At 41.3% G+C, this 6615-nt stretch overlaps 1 non-coding gene across 1 annotated transcript; it reads right to left on the reverse strand.

Moving 5' to 3' along the window:
• On the reverse strand, positions 1-108 carry LOC112745358 (small nucleolar RNA R71). The gene has a single exon (XR_003173291.1). It is a non-coding gene; the product is annotated as a small nucleolar RNA R71 (small nucleolar RNA).
• Between the last annotated feature and the right edge of the window lie 6507 nt (positions 109-6615).

The following is a 6615-nucleotide window of genomic DNA, read 5'->3' on the forward strand; positions in this document are numbered from 1 at the left end:
AAGCTTAGAGTGGAAGTCCAAACCTTCAGACAGAAGGAAGGTGAATCCTTCTATGAAGCTTGGGAAAGATACAAGCAATTGATCAGAAGGTGTCCTTCTGACATGCTTTCAGAATGGAGCATCATAGGTATCTTCTATGATGGTCTGTCTGAACTATCCAAAATGTCATTGGACAGCTCTGCTGGAGGATTTCTTCATCTAAAGAAGACGCCTGCAGAAGCTCAGGAACTCATTGAAATGGTTGCAAATAACCAATTCATGTACACCTCTGCAAGGAATCCTGTGAATAATGGGACAAATCAGAAGAGAGGAGTTCTTGAGATTGATACTCTGAATGCCATATTGGCTCAGAATAAAATATTGACTCAGCAAGTCAATATGATTTCTCAAAGCCTGTCTGGAATGCAAGCTGCACCAGGCAGTACTAAGGAAGCTTCCCCTGAAGAAAAAGCTTATGATCCTGAGAACCCTGCAATGGAAGAGGTGAATTACATGGGAGAATCCTATGGAAACACCTATAATCCTTCATGGAGAAATCACCCAAACCTCTCATGGAAGGATCAACAGAGACCTCAACAAGGTTTCAACAACAATAATGGTGGAAGAAACAGGTTTAGCAATAGCAAGCCTTTTCCATCATCTTCTCAGCAACAGACAGAGAATTCTAAGCAAGCCACTCTGACCTAGCAACCATTGTCTCAGATCTAATCAAAACCACTGAAAGTTTCATGACTAAAATAAGGTCCTCCATTAGAAATTTGGAGGCACAAGTGGGTCAGCTGGGTAAGAAAATTACTGAACTCCCTCCTAGTAATCTCCCAAGCAATACAGAGGAGAATCCAAAAAGAGAGTGCAAGGCCATAACCACAACCCACACGGCCGAACCTGGAGAGGAGGAAGAGGCAGTGATCTCCACTGAGGAAGACCTCAATGGACATCCACTAGCCTCCATGGAGTTCCCTGATGAGGAACCATGGGAATCTGAGGCTCACACAAAGACCATAGAAATTCCATTGAATTTACTTCTGCCATTCATGAGCTCTGATGAGTATTCTTCCTCTAAAGAGGATGAAGATGTTACTGAAGACCAAGTTGCTAAGTACCTTGGAGCAATCATGAAGCTAAATGCCAGGTTGTTTGGTAATGAGACTTGGGAGGATGAACCTCCATTGCTCATCAAAGAACTGGATGACTTGACTAGGAAGAAATTACCTCTGAAGAGACAAGACCCTGGAAAATTCTCAATCCCTTGTACCATAGGCACCATGACCTTTGAGAAGGCTCTGCGTGACCTAGGGTCAAGTATAAACCTTATGCCTCTCTCTGTAATGGAGAAGCTAGGGATCATTGAGGTACAAGCTGTTAGAATCTCACTAGAGATGGCAGACAATTCAAAGAAACAGGCTTATGGACTTGTAGAGGATGTCTTAATAAAGGTTGAAGACCACTACATCCCTACTGACTTCATAATCCTAGAGACTGGGAAGTGTATGGATGAATCCATCATCCTTGGCAGACCTTTCCTAGCCACAGCAAAAGCTGTGATTTCTGTTGACAGAGGAGAATTGATCATTCAAGTGAATAAAGACTCCCTTGTATTTAAAGCTCAAGGATATCCCTCTGTAACCTTGGAGAGGAAGCATGAAGAGCTTCTCTCAATACAGAGTCAAACAGAGCCCCCACAGTCAAACTCTAAGTTTGGTGTTGGGAGGCCACAACCAAACTTTAAGATTGGTGTTGAACCCCCACATTCAAACTCTAAGTTTGGTGTTGGGAGGTTCCAACATTGCTCTGAACATCTGTGAGGCTCTATGAGAGCCCACTGTCAAGCTATTGACATTAAAGAAGCGCTTGTTGGGAGGCAACCCAATCTTTAGTTATCTATGTTAAATTTCTCTTTTCTTTTGTTATTTTATGTTTTTTGTAGGTTGATGATCATGTGAAGTCACAAAAACAATTGAAAAAGCAAAAACAGACTGAAAAACAGAATTAAAAACAGAACATCCTGGCGTTTAAACGCCAGTAAGGGTAGCAGAATGGGTGTTAAACGCCCTGTCTGGCACCATTCTGGGCGTTTAACGCCAGGAATGGGCAAGAAGCTGGCGTTAAACGCCAGAAATGGGCAGCAGCCTGGCGTTTAACGCCAGGATTGGCAGAAAGGGGCATTTTTGCACGCCACTTGGCGCAGGGATGAGATATCCTTGACACCTCAGGATCTGTGGACCCCATAGGATCCCCACCTACCCTGCCTCTCTCTTTTTCACCCATTCACCAATCACCTCAATACCTCTTCCCCAAAAACCCCTCACCTATCAAATCCCATCATTCTCTTCACCACTTACATCCATCCTTCATAAAACCCCACGTACCTCACCATTCAAATTCAAACCACTTTACCTCCCAAACCCACCCATAATGGCTGAACCATACCCCCCTCTCCACTCCTATATAAACTCATCTTCACTCCTTCATTTTCACCCAACCTAAACACTACCTATCCCCTTGGCCGAAACACAAAGCCCCCTTCATCTCCTCTATTTCTTCTTCTTCCACTCTCTTCTTTCTTCTTTTGCTCGAGGACGAGCAAACCTTCTAAGTTTGGTGTGGTAAAAGCTAAAGCTTTTTATTTTTTCATAACCATTTATGGCACCAAAGGCCAGAGAAACCTCTAGAAAGAGGAAAGGGAAGGCAAAAGCTTCCACCTCTGAGTCATGGGAGATGGATAGATTCCTCTCAAGGGTGCATCAAGACCACTTCTATGAAGTTGTGGCCAAGAAGAAGATGATCCCCGAGGTCCCTTTTAAGCTCAAAAAGGGCAAATATCTGGAGATCCGACATGAGATCCGAAGAAGAGGTTGGGAAGTTCTCACCAACCCCATTCAACAAGTCGGGATCTTAATGGTTCAAGAGTTCTATGCCAATGCATGGATCACCAAGAACCATGATCAAAGTGTGAACCCGGACCCTAAGAATTGGCTTACAATGGTTCGGGGGAGATACTTAGATTTTAGTCCGAAAAATGTAAGGTTGGCATTCAACTTGCCCATGATGCAAGGAGATGCACACCCATACACTAGAAGGGTCAACTTTGATCAAAGGTTGGACCAAGTCCTCATGGACATCTGTGAAGAGGGCACCCAATGGAAGAGAGATTCAAGAGAGAAGCCGGTTCAACTAAGAAGGCATGACCTCAAGCCCGTGGCTAGGGGATGGTTGGAGTTTATCCAATGCTCAATCATTCCCACTAGCAACCGGTCTGAAGTTACTATAGACCGGGCCATCATGATTCATAGCATCATGACTAGAGAGGAAGTAGAAGTTCATGAGGTTATCTCCCAATAACTTTACAAGGTGGCGGACAAGTCCTCTACTTTGGCAAGGTTAGCCTTCCCTCATCTCATTTGTCGCCTTTGCAATTTGGTTGGAATTGACATAGAGGGAGACATCCTCATTGATGAGGACAAGCCCATCACTAAGAAAAGGATGGAGCAAACAAGAGAACCTCACCAAGAGCATAAGGAAATTCCTCATCATGAAATCCCTGAGATGCCTCAAGGGATGCAATTTCCTCCACAAAACTATTGGGAGCAAACCAACACCTCCTTAGGAGAATTAAGTTCCAATATGGGACAACTAAGGGTGGAGCACCAAGAGCATTCCATCCTCCTCCATGAAATTAGAGAAGACCAAAGAACCATGAGAGAAGAGCAACAAAGGCAAGGAAGAGACATTGAGGAGCTCAAGCACTCTATAAGATCTTCAAGAGGAAGAACAAGCCGCCATCACTAAGGTGGACCCATTCTTTAATTTCCTTGTTCTTTATTTTCCTATTTTTCGAATTTTTATGCTTATGTTTATCTATGTTTGTGTCTTTATTACATGATCATTAGTGTCTTAGTGTCTATGCCTTAAAGCTATGAAAATGAATCCATCACCTTTCTTAAGTGAAAAATGTTTTTAATTGAAAAAGAAAAAGAAGTACATGAATTTTGAATTTTAAAACAGTTTAATTATTTTGATGTGGTGGCAATACTATTATTTTTCTGAATGAATGCTTGAACAGTGCATATTTTTTTGAATTTGTTGATTCATGAATGTTAAAATTGTTGGCTCTTGAAAGAATGATGGAAAAGGAGAAATGTTATTTGATAATCTGAAAAATCATAAAATTGATTCTTGAAGTAAGAAAAAGTAGTGAAAAGCTTGCAGAAAAAATATATATATGCAAAAAAAAAATTGCGAAAAAAGAAAAAAAAGAAAAAAAAGGAGAAAAAGAAAGAAAAGCAAGCAGAAAAAGCCAATACCCCTTTAAACCAAAAGGCAAGGGTGATAAAAAGGATCCAAGGCTTTGAGCATCAGTGGATAGGAGGGCCCACAGGAATAAAATCCTGGCCTAAGCGGCTAAACCAAGCTGTCCCTAACCATGTGCTTGTGGCGTGAAGGTGTCAAGTAAAAACTTGAGACTGAGCGGTTAAAGTCGTGGTCCAAAAGCAAAAAGAGTGTGCTTAAGAGCTCTGGACATCTCTAATTGGGGACTCTAGCAAAGCTGAGTCACAATCTGAAAAGGTGCATCCAGTTATGTGTCTGTGGCATTTATGTATCCGGTGGTAATACTGGAAAACAAAGTGCTTTGGGTCACGGCCAAGACTCATAAAGTAGCTGTGTTCAAGAATCAACATACTTAACTAAGAGAATCAATAACACTATCTGGATTCTGAGTTCCTATAGAAGCCAATCATTCTGAACTTCAAAGGATAAAGTGAGATGCCAAAACTGTTCAGAAGCAAAAAGCTAAAAGCCCCGCTCATCCAATTAATACTGATCTTCATAGATGTTTTTGGAATTCATTGTATATTCTATTCTTTTAATCCTATATGATTTTCAGTTGCTTGGGGACAAGCAACAATTTAAGTTTGGTGTTGTGATGAGCGGATAATTTATACGTTTTTTGGCAATATTTTTAGTATGTTTTAGTTAGTTTTTATTATATTTTTATTAGTTTTTATTTAAAAATCACATTTCTGGACTTTACTATGAGTTTGTGTGTTTTTCTGTGATTTCAGGTATTTTCTGGCTGAAATTGAGGGTCCTGAGCAAAAATCTGATTCAGAGGCTGAAAAAGGACTGCAGATGCTATTGGATTCTGACCTCCATGTACTCGAAGTAGATTTTCTGGAGCTACAGAAGCTCAATTGGCGCGTTCTCAATTGCGTTGGAAAGTAGACATCCTGGGCTTTCCAGCAATATATAATAGTTCATACTTTGCTCAAGATTTGATGGCCCAAATCGGCGTTCCAAGTCAGCTTAAGAATTCTGGCGTCAAAACGCCAGAACTGGCACAAAAGCTGGAGTTAAACGCCCAAACTGGCACAAAAGCTGGCGTTTAACTCCAAGAAAAGTCTCTACACATGGAAGCTTCAATGCTCAGCCCAAGCACACACCAAGTGGGCTCGGAAGAAGATTTCTGCATTAATTACTTATTTCTGTAAACCCTAGGCTACTAGTTCTCTATAAATAGGACCTTTTACTATTGTATTTTCATCTTTGATAAGTCTTATACTTTTGATAGACCTTTTCACGTTTGGGGGCTGGCCTCACGGCCATGCCTAGACCTTGTTCTTATTTATTTTCAACGGTGGAGTTTCTACACACCATAGATTAAGGTGTGGAGCTCTGCTGTTCTTCATGAATTAATACAAGTACTATTATTTTTCTATTCAACTCAAGTCTATTTCTTCTCCAAGATATTCATTTGCACCCAAGAACATGATGAATGTGATGATTACGTTACACTCATCACCATTCTCACCTATGAACGCGTGACTGACAACCACTTCCGTTCTACATGCAAACAAGCTTGAATGGGTATCTCTTGGGTTTCTAATCTCAGATTGGAACCTTCGTGGTATAGGCTAGAATTATTGGCGGCCATTCCTGAGATCCGAAAAGTCTAAACCTTGTCTGTGGTATTCCGAGTAGGATCTGGGAAGGGATGACTATGACGAGCTTCAAACTCGCGAGTGTTGGGCGTGTGACAGACGCAAAAGGATCAATGGATCCTATTCCAACATGATCGAGAACCGACAGATGATTAGCCGTGCAGTGATAGCGTGCGTAGAACATTTTCACTGAGAGGACGGGAAGTAGCCATTGACAACGGTGATGCCCAATATAAAGCTTGCCATGGAAAGGAGTATGAATGATTGGAAGAAGGCAATAGGAAAACTGAGGCTCAAAAGGAACAAAGCATCTTCATACGCTTATCTGAAATTCCTACTAATGAATTACATAAGTATCTCTATCTTTACTTTATGTTTTATTTATCTTTTAATTATCAATCCTCCATAACCATTTAAATCCGCCTGACTGAGATTTACAAGATGACCATAGCTTGCTTCAAGCCGACAGTCTCCGTGGGATCGACCCTTACTCGCGTAAGGTTTATTACTTGGGCGACCCAGTGCACTTGCTGGTTAGTTGTGCAGAGTTGGGATAAAAAGTTGAGATTATAATTGTGCGTACCAAGTTGTTGGTGCCATTGATGATCACAATTTCGTGCACCAGCAGCTGTGTACTATTTAGCACCTTTCTAAATGAGCAATACATGAAGATTAT

Source organism: Arachis hypogaea, chromosome 14 (assembly GCF_003086295.3).
Source record: "Arachis hypogaea cultivar Tifrunner chromosome 14, arahy.Tifrunner.gnm2.J5K5, whole genome shotgun sequence".
NCBI classification, from domain to species: Eukaryota; Viridiplantae; Streptophyta; class Magnoliopsida; order Fabales; family Fabaceae; genus Arachis; species Arachis hypogaea.